Source organism: Lissotriton vulgaris, chromosome 4_1 (genome assembly GCF_964263255.1).
Source record: "Lissotriton vulgaris chromosome 4_1, aLisVul1.2, whole genome shotgun sequence".
Lineage (NCBI taxonomy): Eukaryota > Metazoa > Chordata > Amphibia > Caudata > Salamandridae > Lissotriton > Lissotriton vulgaris.
In genome coordinates this window covers 75062940-75078806 of record NC_141691.1, presented here as the reverse complement: position 1 = coordinate 75078806, position 15867 = coordinate 75062940, and positions in this window count along the sequence as shown.

The following is a 15867-nucleotide window of genomic DNA, read 5'->3' as shown; positions in this document are numbered from 1 at the left end:
CGTCGTTCTCTTGAAAGTGAAGTGGACGCAGCTGTGGTCTGTCCATTGAAGCTCTGTGGCGTGGCTGAAGTCGATGTCTGTGCTGGAAGAGAAGACTGCGTCGAGTGTGTGTCCGGCAAGGTGGGTGGGGGTGGACACCAGTTGCTTGAGTCCCAGGTTGGCGAGGTTGTCGAGCAGAGTGCTGGTGTTGCGGTCGTTGTTGTTCTCCAGATGGAAGTTGAGGTCTCCCAGGAGGATGTAGTCAGCGGAGGGGAGGGCATGCGGGCTGACTAAGTCGGCGATGTCCTCGCTGAATTGTGTGCGTGGTCCAGGGGGTCGGTAGATCAGGGTGCCTCTGAGGGTGGTGTTCGGGTTGGTGTGGATCTGGAAATGCAGGTGTTCGGCGCTGGTCAGGGTGTTGTCGGTGCTGGTCGTGAGACGGATGGTGCTCCTGTGGATGATGGCGATGCCTCCTCCCATCTGGTTGGCGTTTCGGTCCCTCCGGACGATCTTGTAGCCCTCTGGGATAGCGATGGCGATGTCGGGAGCTGAAGAGGCGTTCATCCAGGTCTCCGTGAGGAAGGCAACGTCAGGGGCTGTGGCGTCTAGAAGGTTCCAGAGTTCGATGGCATGTCTGTGGACGGAGCGGGTGTTGAGCAGGATGCACTTGAGGTGGGTGCTGCTGGTGTTCGACTTGGCGGGTGCTGGTGCGAGGCTGGTCCGGATGCAGGTGAACTTGCAGGCGTGGCAGCTGAAAGGTCCGTGGGTACGTCGTGGAGTGGCTTGATGGCATTCTGGGAGTCGGCCGGTGTTGAGAGCGGTGAGGGTGGCGGCGGAGTACGTCAGGCGGGTCGGTCGGGGTCCTCGTGGGCCAGGGGTCCTGGCACTGGGCGCCGTCCAGGCGCGGACGGGCGTAGACGGGCTTACCTTTGGCGCGCCTTCGGCGCACAATCGGCGCGCCCGCTGCGCGTTCGCACGGTCGCCATTTAAGGCGAAGTGCGCGGGTGGGCGGAGCAGCTGGGAGGCGGGAGCGGGGAGGGTACAGAATAGAAAAAGGGGCGGGGAAAAGCGGCGGTGGCGGGAAGGGAGGGCGGAGGGCGGCGAGGTGGGCGGACAACAAGGAAGGAAACCAAAACAAAGGCAAAATGAAATAAAAAATACAGGCACAAATTACAGACAAAATAAGGCAAAAACAACCGCAGCGGAGGCAGCCGGCAACCGGCAAACGAGGCAGCAGCGAGGCAGAGGGCAGGCAAGGGGCACACGCAGCAGCTGGTGGCCGTGCGGCACGGGGGTGTCCCACAAGTGGGTCACACTCACCTGCGTCGCACGGTCACCATTTAAGGCCAAGTGCGCGGGTGGGCGGAGCAGCTGGGAGGCGGGAGCGGGGAGGGTACAGAATAGAAAAAGGGGCGGGGAAAAGCGGCGGTGGTGGGAAGGGAGGGCGGAGGGCGGAGAGGTAGGCGGACAACAAGGAAGGAAACCAAAACAAAGGCAAAATGAAATAAAAAATACAGGCACAAATTACAGACAAAATAAGGCAAAAACAACCGCAGCGGAGGCAGCCGGCAACCGGCAAACAAGGCAGCAGCGAGGCAGAGGGCAGGCAAGGGGCACACGCAGCAGCTGGTGGCCGTGCGCGCGGGGGTGTCCCACAAGTGTTTCTTCAGATCTGCAAACTCAGGACACCCAACACACAAATATGGGAAAAAGTGACGTACCGGCGGCACAATGGACTTGTAAATAAGCCCCAAGATGTTTCTTATGTGAAGCTGCCATATTGCACGAGGCCTGAAAACTAAGGCTAGGCAAATAGGTTGTGCCCTTTGTTAGCAGTATACTTCCGGTACTGAGATATCAAAGGCCATTGTGCCTCGATGCATTAACTAAGAAAAATAACAAAGTGATGGGTGGAATGCTCGAGTTAATCTCAGCCACTGCTATTTACTAAAGGACACAACTTAGTCCACATTTTCATTGCCATCTCTGCCGCTTCAGACAGCAAGCAGCCATATGCTAATTAACCTTAGTCTTTCTCCAATAGGAGCAGTGCGACCTGACCTAAGGGTTTCTGCAAAGCTCCTAAGGCAGTACTTAATTTGTGCTAGTGCTTGCCAGAGGTGGACACCAGCACTTATTATTGGGGGCCATGATATTTTATCAACAGACTTTGACACAGAAAAAGGTAAAAGGAGGATGAATAAGGAAGATAAAGACTGGAAACAGTGAAATGGGACAAATCAGGAATGAAAGAGAACCCGGAAGAGTGAAATAAAGATGCAGCAAGAATAGGGTGGTGGGTATTCAGCAGCAACAGCGTTGGGCTCCTAAGAAAACCCTTCGGCTCCTGCACAAATTATTTTACAAATTAGGCACTTTAGAGGTAGGAGCCAAAGAGGAAACTGATGTCATTTTAGGTGTCTGTGTAAAGCTCTACTTTGATGTATGTGCTCCTCTCAACTGTGCTCACCGTAACCACGCAGCTGGGACCGCGAAGAGTATTGGGCAGGATCATGACCAACTCAAGAGTTCCACCACAGATCCAGAGCTGAACCCCAGAAGAAGCTTCAGCAGCATCCCTTTATCGGTCAGAGATGTTTGTGTCGTCCACATCCAGGCTGGTATTAATGGGAAGCTGGGCGAGGTATCTTTCGGGGGTTCAATGGTCCCAGGTCAGTCCTATCGACACGGTTACAAAGGCAGACCATGTAATGATCTACTCACACACATCACGGTAGATTCTGCATGCGGACTGTGAGAAGTGTGCAGCACTGTTGCAGACTTGTACTAAATAGTATAACAATACTTACTAGGGGGAGACAACTTTAAAGGGATGTGGTAGACCCCCACCAAAGCGCATAGCAGATTGTGGGGTCAATTAAAGGAGATGAAGAGACGTCTTCAAAGTACTCACATCCAGCTGACCTCATCTCTTCAACGAGCGCTCCAGGCATTGCATCGCAGAAGACCTTGAACAGTTCCTCCAACTCAGATCTTCAGGTCTCCAGGTGTTTTTTCTGAGGTGAGACCTTCCCCCCTATTTGTCACATCCTGGGGACATCCTGGTGAAGAGGACACCGATGGAGGCATGTTTGTGACTTTAGACATTCCTATCACGGCTGCTGTGGATAGGTAATGGAAGCAGTAGACTCAGATAAGAGGTATGACTAGCCAATTGTCACATCAGCTGTGATGGGGAGGATTAGGGAACAGCTGGAGGATTACTGGGGCAATGCATGATCGAAGAGGTTTCAAGGAGCAGCCTAGGGGGACTTTAACGTCAGACAACTCCTGCATCATGAGACGAGGTGGTCTCTCTTTGGGGGAGAAGTATCTGAGGGTAGCTTTGAAGGTGTAAAGAAATGACATTTTAGAAGAGGGTGGGATGGCAGGAGTGACTGTCAGCAGGTGGCTCTGTGGTGGGGTTGGAATTAGATAAAAACAAGCTGGGACTGGTCTCCTTGGTGTGACTGCTGGGGCTGAAGCCTGAGATGTTTCAGGCAATGTATGGAGACATCACTCATGATAAAGTGTAGGGAACAGGAGGCAATCCAACAAGAAAGAGATTCAAGATTTATGGTATCTGCTGGCCTCAAAACGCCTGAATAACCTGCCAAACTAATAGAGAGAGTCAATGAATGTCGGGGTGCACCAGAAGAGGGTGTACTAAGCAACAAGATCCTTTGAAAGTCTTGTACCCCAACTTTACAAGGCCCACCCCGTCACATCAAAGCAATCTCGTCCCTTCTCTAGTGCAAGCTTCCCCTATAACCCAGCCTCTTGCACTAGAAAGTTGATTCCCTCTACCCTAGTCCACTTACATTTTCCATTCCACACACACGTTGCCCCAACTGCATATGCATCGTGGTGCAAATATATAAATTCCCTGTACATTCTTTGTAATATTTTACTACTTGTTTAGTACATTCTGCATTTTTTTCTATCTACCCACCGATCCCCACCATCGGTGTCTCTGTGTGTAGCCTTCCCCTAAAATCGTATTATGTAAAGCTTTGCTTGCCAAGTGCAACACTCCTTGTTTGAAGCGATACCTATTTTCCAAAAGTTCAAGGAGAAATTCTATTCGTGTCCCCACTGTGTAGGTTATTAACTGTTTAGCTTCCCATTGCAGTAGTGTCAATTTCTGCAGGCCAGAACACGAGAAGTAAGAACACACAGACCAGAGACAGTTCACAGGAAGAGACGGTCCACAGTCTGCACCAGAAATCTTACAAAGAGAGCTGCAGGGATTCGCCTGTTTTCCCAGTTGTTCATTTCCACAGGACCCTTTTTTTTGTTATTTCTTGTTCGTTTTCAGTCTTAGTGCACCTTTTTTTGCAAGTCTCCGACATTACAGAACTAGCTAGCTGTAATTCGACAGGTCAGGCGGCTAGCAATAAACTGCAAATAATAGGGGGTTTTGTAAAGCGCTTGGTGACGCACAGCGGCGTGTCCCCGCGCTGTGGGGCGAGTGCTTGAAGGGAAACTGCAGGGGGGCAGAACCTGTTACCGGGTGAATAGTATTGTTTTTAACTTGGCTCTAAAGATTGGTTCGGATGGCTCAAGACGCAACGCCGCAGGAAGTTTATTCCAGCTTAACGCAGCCAGATGCCTGAAAGATCTTCCGCCCATCCTTGCTTTAGACACCTTGGGCATGGACAGACGCCCCGAGCCGGAAGATCTAAGGGAACGGGAAGGCTCGTATTGTGTCAGCAGTCCCTGCAATGGAAGGGGTGCCCTACCATTGACGATTCGATGGCAAGTGCAGAGTGCTTTAAATTCCACCCTGCTTCTTACCGGGAGCCAGTGCCGGGTCTGAAGAGCCGCTATACATTTATACTTGGTTTTTCCATAACTCTTTCCAGTCAACAGTTAGTAGAGAAACAAGAATTGCCTTATCGTTCGATGGTGTTCAAATGGATATCTAATGATATCTGGAAGAAGAGGAATTCAGCCTAAAACTAATATTTTAAATGAAGCATTTAGCATCATCCCGGAAGACCCTTTGTAGGTAATGACCTTCCAACCATTGGGGGATGGAGCCCAGAAGATGCTGCATCTTCTTTAAACACCAGTTGCTCCTCTCTTCCTGCCTTCAGCATTCGTGTTTGAGGGCCACGCTGCACCGGACACTCCCTTTCCACAGACTCAAAACACTCTCCCAGGGCAGGCAATTCATTTTGTAGTGAAAGAAGGCGTGACCTGAGCCGGGGATTATTTTGAGATTATAGAATAGGTTTCCACATATGTTATAGGTTTGCAACCTTGAAATACTCTTACCAGGACCAGGCTGATATGTAAAGATAAGCAACATGCCATTTGGAGCTCTAGGTATCCTGATGCTTAATACTCACAGAGGTCTTAGGCTGGGATGTCCCTCTGAAAGAGCCCCTATCAAAACTGATACATACTAATTGCCATAAATATCATTGTATGGGCAAAATTTGCAATAAGTCCCCTTAATTTAAGAACCTTAGCTACGTGATTCAAATATCCATGTGACTGTACCAAATTTAATGACATTTGGGCAAACCTATTCAGGACCCGAAAGCTGCCTATGAAAACCTAATGTGGTGAATGGACAGCAAACATTCGAGTCTAGGTGACTTTATTTTTAGATTAATGCAAATGCCTAAGAATGTTACTTTGTAAACTATGGAAAATAGTCTTGGGGAAATATTTGTGGTATGAAAAATTTAGAAATTCTTAAAACACCTTATTTTCAGCAAATCTTAAAAAAAAAGTGGAAAATACCTCTGTGAACACTGACAAGAAGAAGCCCTGAGCGCAGATCAGACGGGAGTTTGTTCTTGAACAGTTGGACAAGGGATCAGACCTGATACAGGAGAGAGCATGATCAACATATGGGTGTCAATACAGATCCGGCTTGCAACGGGACACAAAATAGCCCACCGCATGAACACATGAAAAAACTTCCTCTGACTTCTTTGTATCTTTTCACATACATATCCCTGATCGAGGAGCATGCAACTAGTTGGTCACCGAAAGAGTACAAGAAGATGGAATATTTCTAAATGGAGTGGCTGGAAACTGACTGCCCTACACCCTGTGCCTCCAGATTACTGATCTCTGGCCAATCCACAGCCAAATGTCAAACAAAGCAAAAGCCAGGCAACATCAACAGAGGTGAGTTCAATTTGGGCCCAAGGAAAAGTACATAGCACCTAAATCTCAGCTCCGCCAGATTTCTAACACATCCTTACTTAATTAACCCTTTGATCAGAGGCAGAAATTGAACCTAAGACATCTCAGAGGGACCTGCCTTTTCTAGCACCCACTACTGTTTCATCACCAGAAGCCTGACTCAGAGTCGCCATTTCACTTGCTTACTCATGTTTTGAAAGCTCCTGCTATCAGTAAACTAGGATCAGGGCGAGTCCTGACAATCTTCCACACTCCAGGCTTGCACCACTTTACTCCTCCATCTCTAAGCCGTCCCAGGGCTCGATCCATCTCCAAAGGCAGATACTATTCCGATGCTAAATTCTCATAGCCTCCACCAGCCCCCTCAGCCCTCATCTGCACTGCCCCTTACTTTCTCAATAGTAAGATCTCTGAGGGCGTGAGAATCCCCCCCATTTCTGATCTGGACTGATCCATACTATCAGTGGCGGCTCTGCTGGTAAGGCGGGGGAGAGACACCCCACTGCTCAAAAGGAAAAATACAATGAAAATAGCATAACGTTATTATCATTTTATTTTTCCTATTGCAGTCAGTAATGGGCGGGGCTGGCCAGAGCAGGGAGAGGAGTGGTTGGCACTTCCTAAGTGCCCATGACTGTTTGGCCTGCCCTCTTGGGCCGGCTAAACAGTCATGCGCACTTTGCATCTTCCCCAACCGGCTGCATTACACACGCTGGTAAGGAACATGCACAGGCTCCCTGTCCCTGTTTGAGCGCCGAACCACGGCACTCAGACCAATCACAACGCTGCATTGCAGCATTTTGATTAACTCTGGGGAGACCGGACTGGAGATAGGAAGAAGGAAGACGGAGGAGAGGCGGCGGGCCTTTCCAGGTAAGTCCTTTATTTTTTTCATTCTCCTGCCTTCCGCCCCCTCTGGCAGCAGCCGCTACTGCATACTATCCAATAACAAGGCCTCATAGGAGTACTCCAATCCCACTTATTTCTTATCTATACCTCCCCTTACTACTCCAATGTTATGGCCTCACTGGGCTCTTCCAATCTAACTCATCCCTGACCTGTACCATCCCAAACTACCCAATAACAAGGCCTAATAGGTCACTCCCAATCCACCTCTGTCCTGGCCTCGATCTCCTGCTACTATTACAATGCTATGGTCTCATAGGCCTCTCTCAATTCACCTCATTCCAGGGCTGCAGCTCCCCAAGCTATTAGAATACTAAAGCCTCATTGACCTCCAATGCACCTCAATCCTGAGTGAGGACACCCCTTACAATCCAATACGGAGGCCTCATTGGGCTTTGTCGATCCGCATCATTCGTGGACTGTATCGCCCCTACTGCCCACACACCGAGGCCATACAGGACTCTGCCCGCCACACCACTTTCCAGTCCTGTAGCTCTCATTCACAAACTCTAGGACCTATTGGAGCGCCTCAAACCCACCTCATTCCTGATTTGCACCAAACTATACTGTTCCAGTAATAAGACCAGAAAGGGCGCCACTGATCCACATAGGTCCTAACCTGTAAACATGTAAATGTAAATTGTAAATTGATACTTGTATAGCGCACTACTCACCCGCAAGGGTCTCAAGGCACTTGTACGAATACCGCTGTGGAACCCGTCCTGGCTTTCCCTGTGAGGCGTCCACTCCTGGGCACCCCCAGGGTGAAGGCCAGGCATGCTTAGCGTTGTGGGGGCCGTTGTGGAGATTAAGCAAGCTATTGCCCAGAGTTGCAGAGTGGGACTCTATGATTGGAATAGGCACCGAGGCGAGAATTATCAGGTCCGTGGAATTTTGAGCCCAAGACCCGCCGAGGCGGGGAATTGAACCCTGGTCCCAGGCTAGACATCTGCATCAGGGTCTGCCGCTCTAACCATTGAGCCACACTTCTCCATCCCTAGTATTCCAGACTTAAGCAGTCCGAAAGCTCTGCAAGTGCATCTCATGCCCGATTTTCTCATGATACATTCGGAAATGATCACATCTAAGTAAAACATCCCATCAAAGTACTTAACAAGGACATTCTCTGAGAGATGGGCCAGTTCATTACTTTCTGACCTATAGACCCCCTACAATTCAATACTACAAACTTGTTTAACTATTTTCTAACCTTTTTAGCCCTAGCATGCAGGACACAGATGCTATAGGTTATGACAACCCACCAAAATACTGGCACCTGTTTGAAGTACAGTTCTATGCCATGTAATGTGTTCCCCCTCGCGCTCTTGAAATGCTGGTACTTGCAGAGAGCAGTCAATCCATTCAGCAACCAGGTCCAGACATACCACTGTCATATTCATCCATGCTTCACAGGCAAAGAAGGAACATTTCATCCCTGAGCCAGAGCTTCAGGCCCCTAAACACTCCACACTACAGCCTTGCAGACCACTCATTCCTGTAGCCCTCCAGCCACCCTTAAAAAAAGATCCCTTTACCCTGCCCTCTAGCCATTTCAGTGACATTCCAATAGACATACCCTCATTCAGAGTTTAGGGCACAGCAGGTCACAAAGGGAACCCGTTTATGGTGAGTGCCTTCTGGTGCTGACTAGCAGCAGTACCACTCACAGCCAGTGGAGTGGATGAGAAATAGCCTTTTCAATGCTCCATTTACCACGCAATCCCTTTCACTTGCATCCTTTACCATGCAATGCCTTTACCAGGCATTGTCTTAACCACTCATGCCAGTAGAATATTTATATAAATAACCTACTAGCAGTTGCCAGTAGGTAGTTATAGTTAAGACCTAGTTTACTCATAACTTTGGCACTCTTTCATGAGTCTTCTCAAAATTTCCTTTAAAAAAAGTGACCTGTTTCTAGTTGTGAACGGAACGTTTCAGAGCAATCCGTGAAGCAGGAGCCACGAAAAAAGTGAAGGGGGGAATATGTTTCTTATGTTAATTACCATAGAGATTTTACATAGAACTCCAACCCGATCTGCTGAACGGCATTACATCAAATTTGCCAGAGAGGTAGCTCTTGGTCCAGAAAGATTCCTTTTTGTGATTTGGGGTAAATCCATTCAATAGTTTACGAGATATTAAAGGAAATCACATTTGTATATCTAGAGGCGTGAGATCTGATTGTCTGCCAACACTTCAACCAGGAAATGTTGGCGCCCATTTTGGGATTCATACTCCGTTCCAAACAAAAAGCTAAAAACAAATAAGAGAAGGGGACAGGATAGGAATGCCCTGACCCCCTAATCCTTGTGTCCCCCACAGACTCCACATGGGCCAAAAAGCATTTTTTTTAGAATTTTCGCAATGAAAAAGGCAACAGATTCGCAAATCTGTGGCAATAATAAAAATTGGAAAAAAAGCGGCATCTCTTACGCTTGTTTTTTTTAACCCTTTCCCCAGGGAGGGCCAGGTCCCAAGGGAATTGCTTTTAGTATTAACGTCTCCTTCCATGGCTGATTTCAGTGTCAGCACAGATGCTGCTTTGCTGCAAGGGCTAATCTTTGTCTTGCAAGTTAAACAGTATTTTCCACATTTGTCACGTGTGGGCAAAAGCCCGCTTGGACCGGATGAGAAAGTAAAAAAACATCGCTTATTCAGAGGGGGAGATTGAAGCTGATGGAGGAGGGTCCTTGTGACAGGAGCCTCATGCTTTCTGCATTGGATTTAGACCAGTGCTTAATTTGAGCCTGTGGTTTCAGGTGCTCTGCATCTGCACTTAATTGTCAGCACCAGTACCCATGACATTCTGCCACATGGTATCCAAGAAAACCACAACAACTGTTGTTTATTAATAAAATATATATTAAGAATGACTAATACCTGCTGCCAAAGCCGTTCTTTCAACTTTGGGGTCCTGAAACTATCAGAATTGTAACACTTGTAGAAGTGTGACTTATTAGTTATGCTGTTACTATAATTGACAAATGCAAAAACAACAGTTGATGGACAGAATACAGAACAATGTCATACATTCACCCCAGTACAGAGATCTGGGCATAAATCCATCATTCATCCCTGTGCCTCATGTGAACAGTCCAGCCCGAACTGCCCGAACTGTTCGGGCTGGACTGTTCCCATATGAGGCACAGGGTCAAGGCTGATTTGCATATGGCCATGTCTGACCTGGGGTGGTGTGGAGTGCAAAAAAACGATGGATTTAGACCCAGATCTCTGTACTGGGGTGAATCTATGACATTGATCTGCATTCTGTCCATCAACTGTTGTTTTTGCATTTGTCACCCAGAGTGGGATGGGTATGCTCAGACATGAGTCCCATGCTCTCCACACCACTGGAGTCAAGCTATCCTTGCTGAAGACGGCTGATAGCCAGAAACCGGTCCTAGGATGCTTGATTCCGGTCAAGGAAAGACATGGCTTGGCAGTTCGGGCTGGACAGTTCCCATGAGGCACAGGGTCAAGGCTGATTTGAATATGGCCATGTCTGAACTGGGGTGGTGTGGAGTGCAAAAAAACCATGGATTTAGGCCCAGATCTCTGTACTGGGGTGAATGTATGACATTGTTTTGCATTCTGTCTATCAACTGTTGTTTTTGCATTTGTCACCCGAGTGGGATGGGTATGCTCAGACGTGAGTCCCATGCTCTCCACACCACTGGAGTCAAGCAATCCTGGCTGAAGACGGCTGATAGCCAGAAACCGGTCCTAGGATGCTTGATTCCGGTCCAGGAAAGACATGGCTTGGCAGTTCGGGCTGGACTGTTCCCATGAGGCACAGGGTCAAGGCTGATTTGCATATGGCCATGTCTGAACTGGGGATGGTGTGGAGTGCAAAAAAACGATGAATTTAGGCCCAGATCTCTGTACTGGGGTGAAAGTACGACATTGTTCTGCATTCTGTCCATCAACTGTTGTTTTTGCATTTGTTACTATAATTGACAACAGCTATAGGCAGTGCAAGTGAAGTAGCCTGCTGACTAGAGACCTGGCACTCAGTAATGTAATTTGAGATGTCATCAGTGATGTAACAGACCATGTCATGAGTGATGTAATATGTGACGTCATCAGAAGTGCATTGCGAGGGCGCAAGTTATAGTTAGCTCAGCTAACTATAACGACTGAATATCTCTGATTTTGTACGAGTGAAATGCCAGACTTACTATAACGTTCCTCTAACCTTTGTTTTTTTTCAAGAATTTCTAAGGTTTTTAAAATGCTAATTCCTAACTATAACGTCTCTGAAACCTGTGTTTTTTACATTCTAAGGTTTTTAACCTCTTAAGTGCTGCTGACGGCCAATGGTCGTCAGCAGCGCTACCTCCCCAGTGCTGCACACGTCCATTGGACGTCCATTCAGCACTACTTCCAATGGACAGCGCAGCACTGGGGAGGGATATTTACACGCAGCTAAGATGTTAACTAGCAGTCACATTTGCAGAGTGGTGGAGAAAGGGGGCTGGGACTCCAACCAGCACTCGGGAATTCGGCTGCGTAGAACTTACAGGAGGAACCAGGAGGGCCCCTAGGCCCCCACGATCCCTCAGGAGTAAAGTGGCCTTCATCCCCTAACCAGTAGTTCCTCTAACATTTGTTTTTTTAAATTCATTTCTAAGGTTTTTAAAATGCTAATTCCTAACCATAAAGTACCTGAAACCTGTGTTTTCTCATTCTAAGGTTTTTTAACTAGCAGTCACATTTGCAGAGTGGTGGAGAAAGGTGGTCTGGGCCTCCAACCAGCACTCAGGAATTCCGCTGTGTAGGACTTACAGGAGGTACCAGGAGGGCTCCTTGGCCCCCACGATTCCTCAGGAGTAAAGTCGACTTCATCCCGCAACCAGTAGTTTCTCTAACTTTTGGTTTTTTAATGAATTTCCAAGGTTTTTAAAATGCTAATTCCTAACTATAACATACCTGAAACCTGTGTTTTCTCATTCTAAGGTTTTTTAACTAGCAGTCACATTTGCAGAGTGGTGGAGAAAGGTGGGCTGGGCCTCCAACCAGCACTCAGGAATTCCGCTGTGTAGGACTTACAGGAGGTACTAGGAGGGCTCCTTAGCCCCCAGGGTCCCTCAGGAGTAAAGTGGACTTCATCCCCCAACCAGAAGTATGCCAGGACGCGTGTTTGCAGAGTGGTGGAGAAAGGAGGGTGTGGCCTCTGAAAACCTCTTAGGAATCCCACTGTGTGGGACTTACTGAAGGTAACAGGAGGAGTAGTTGGGCCCCAAGGATGTCTTTGGGGGCCAACTACCCCTCCTATTACCTCCAGTAAGTCCTACACAGCGGGATTGCTGAGTTCTGATACCAGGTCACACCCCCTTTGTCCACCACTCTGCAAACCCGCCTCCTGGCGCACTCTTGGTTGAGGGATGAAGTCTCCTTTGCTCCTGGGGACCCTTTAGGGGCCAACTAGCCTACCTGCTACTTCCAGGAAGTGCCAAGTTCTTTCTCTGCGATTCTGCCTTCCAAATGTAAGACAGTGTGTAAAAAAGAAATCATAAAAAAGTACCCTCTAATTCACATGCTAGGATGGGTACCCAAATCTTTGAAGCTGTGCAAATAACCACTGTTTCAAAACTTCATATGTTGTTCCCATTTCGGAAATACATAGCTTTCCTTGATATCTATTTTTACTGTGTGTATTTTACTAAATGAATTGCTATATAGCCCGGTACACAATGAATAACCATTGCAAGGCGCGGCTCAGTTGTTGGCTCTGGGCACCTTGGGTTCTTGGTGAACCTGCAAGTCCTATATATCCAAGCAACTAGAAGGGTCCATGAGACATAACGGCATATTGCTTTTCAAAATCTGTCATACTTAGAAGAAGTTACAGGACAAAATGCAGGCATGGCTGTTTTTTCAACTCATTTTCAATATTTGTTTATTTCAACTGTTACTTTATATAGGAAAACCTTGAAGGATCTACACAAACACCTCTTGCTGAATTCAGAATTATTTTGCTTTCCGTAAATGTATAGGTTTCTGGGATCCATTTCTTGTTTCACACCCATTTCTACCATTAAGTGAAAGAAGGTTGAAAGCACACAAAAAAAGGAAAAATAGGTTATGTCCAACTAAAATGCCAAAACTGTGTAGAAAATTAGAAAAAAAAAATTTTCTGAAAATGTCTGCTTGTTCCTGAAAGCTGGGAAGATGGTGAATTTAAGGAAATAATTTAGAGGGCCGTATGGAATGAAACCCTCAAAATAATTCCACGACTCACTGGCCACATCATGTATATGCTTTGCTTCCCCAACGCACATCTTAGCCCGCAAAAACCCACTGCAATCCCGCTGGCGTCAGTGCGGCCCTTGGGCACACCACAGACCATATTTTGTGGCCCCTAGGAAAATGTTTGTGAGTCCCCATGTTCTAGACCATCCCTCATGAATTCATGGAAGAAAAAACATAGGCATACTCTCATGGCATTTTATTAAACATTAATCTACTGTACATACTTAAACTCTTATGTTCTTTCTCTGATTACTCGGCGCTGAGTATTACCTATCATGTTTTGCCTCTGTTCACTCTTAAACAAATTATTCTTGACACATTTCCTTCTTGTTGACTTAGGCTTTTTAGAGAACTTACCCAGGTTGCTCTCAGTCTATTTGCATAATGAGTGAGCACTCTTGGCAATTAGTGGGTGAAATGTCGACTCACCAAGAAGATCAGGCACATAATTTGGTTTTAATTCAAGCCTTGCTCATTTGATCTGCATATGGCTTCAGCGATGTGTTAAAATAATTTCCATGTCACTATGACATTTTGTTGCTGCTACACACCGTATATTAATTTGAGCCATTCCTCAATTTGAGTGATCACAAGACTACTGAATGTTTTTACTCTATTTTTAACTTAAATATAACTTTTCACGTATACTCATCCAAAAGAATAATCATTTCCTACATAATAACCACGCCATATGTGAAATCCAGGGCCACTGGAATTATGCAGCAGGAGAGGGCCAAAATATGCAGTAGTGTTGACTTATCTTTGTGTCAAGAAAAGGCAAATTATGCAGTGTAACGCAGCACATGTTCTGATACTATTACTTCACTATTATGTCATTATTACAATTGTTAACACTATCACCCCATTGCTACCAGTTTACATGCAAACATAACAATAGCAAAAGACACACAATTGAGGGACGGAATGCTGAACAAATCACAGCATTCACCCCCAGTCAAGAGATCTCGATTAAATCCATCCTTCTCTTGCTCACCATGCCACCCCAGTTTAGACCAGGTCATATGCAAATCAGCCTTGACCCTGTGCCTCATGGGAACAGTCCAGACCAAACTGCCAAGCCAGGTCCTCCCTGGACCAAAAACTAGCATCCTAGGACCGGTTTTGGGCTTTCAGCCCTCAACACTTTTTGCCCTTAGTGTGATGGGTATGCCCAGATGTGGGTCCCTTGCTCACTTTGCCACTGGATTCAAGCTGACCTGGCTAAAGAAGGATGACATACCCTGAAACCAGTCCCAGGATGCTTGTTACTTCATATTTCACTATACTCATTTTCAACACTAATCCTTTATGGGTTCCGGCGTGCTACTTGACAGAAAAGCGCTTCAACACCCATCAAGGGTAACAAGTGCTATATGAATGCAAACCTTTCTTCCCCTTTTATCCCTCCGCTATGCTTCTCACTCGAAATAACTGACTAATGCCCACCACTGAAACTACTTTCATATTTCACCATACTAACTCACCACTAATCCTTTATGGGCTTCTGGAGTAGCGTGCTTCAACCCCCCATCAGGGGTAACAAGTGATATATTAATACAAACCTTTTTTCCTCCTCTATCATTCCACATCCAAATAACTGACTAACCTATCCACCACTTGAAATGTACATGCATGTTTCACTATAGTAATTCAACACTAATCCTCTATGGGTCCCGGAGTAGCGTGCTACTCGCCGAAAAAGTGATTTGACGCCTCGCCAGGGGGTAGTAAGCGTTATATAAATGCAATTACAATATATTTGTATATATACCGTGCATATGCCGTTACCACGCATGCCTTTACAACAAAATGGTAAGTATTTATAAGGTAAGTTAAAAAAATAAAAAAATAAACATATATATATATATATATATATATATATATATATATATATATATATATATATATATATATATATATATATATATATATATATATATATATATATATATATATATATATATATATATATATATATATATATATATATATATATATATATATATATATATATATATATATCCACACGAAATCCAGTGCATGAGAAGAGAAGAACTCACTGGAGCCGTGGCCACGTATTTCAGAAAGACGCAACGTCAATATATATATATGAAAAATAGGTTCCTCCTCAGCTCGCTCTGCGCTCGCAGACACCGCCTCCACGCCAGCAAAGAATGAGGACCGGACCAGCAAGATGGTAATTTTATTGATTAAAACAGAACCAGCGATGCGTTTCGGGCGGAAAGCCCTTGATCACGCTGCAACATGTTTTCAATCATTATGCTACTTTTATAAGTGTATGCAGTGCCATTGACGCCGCCCCCTGGTGGCGCCCACCATAGTCACGTGACATATAATAAACAAAGAGAACGCACTATCGCTGATACATTGTTGCCATTGCTGACTAGTAAACACAAAGTCATATCTGGTTAAATCCAGTAAATCATCCGAATCCATAAAAATATATTCAATTATATTCATATTAAAACACATTTTTTTCTGTGAAATACGAATGAACAATATATCGATTCTGTGCAAATGAGCAATTCAGTATGTATAGCA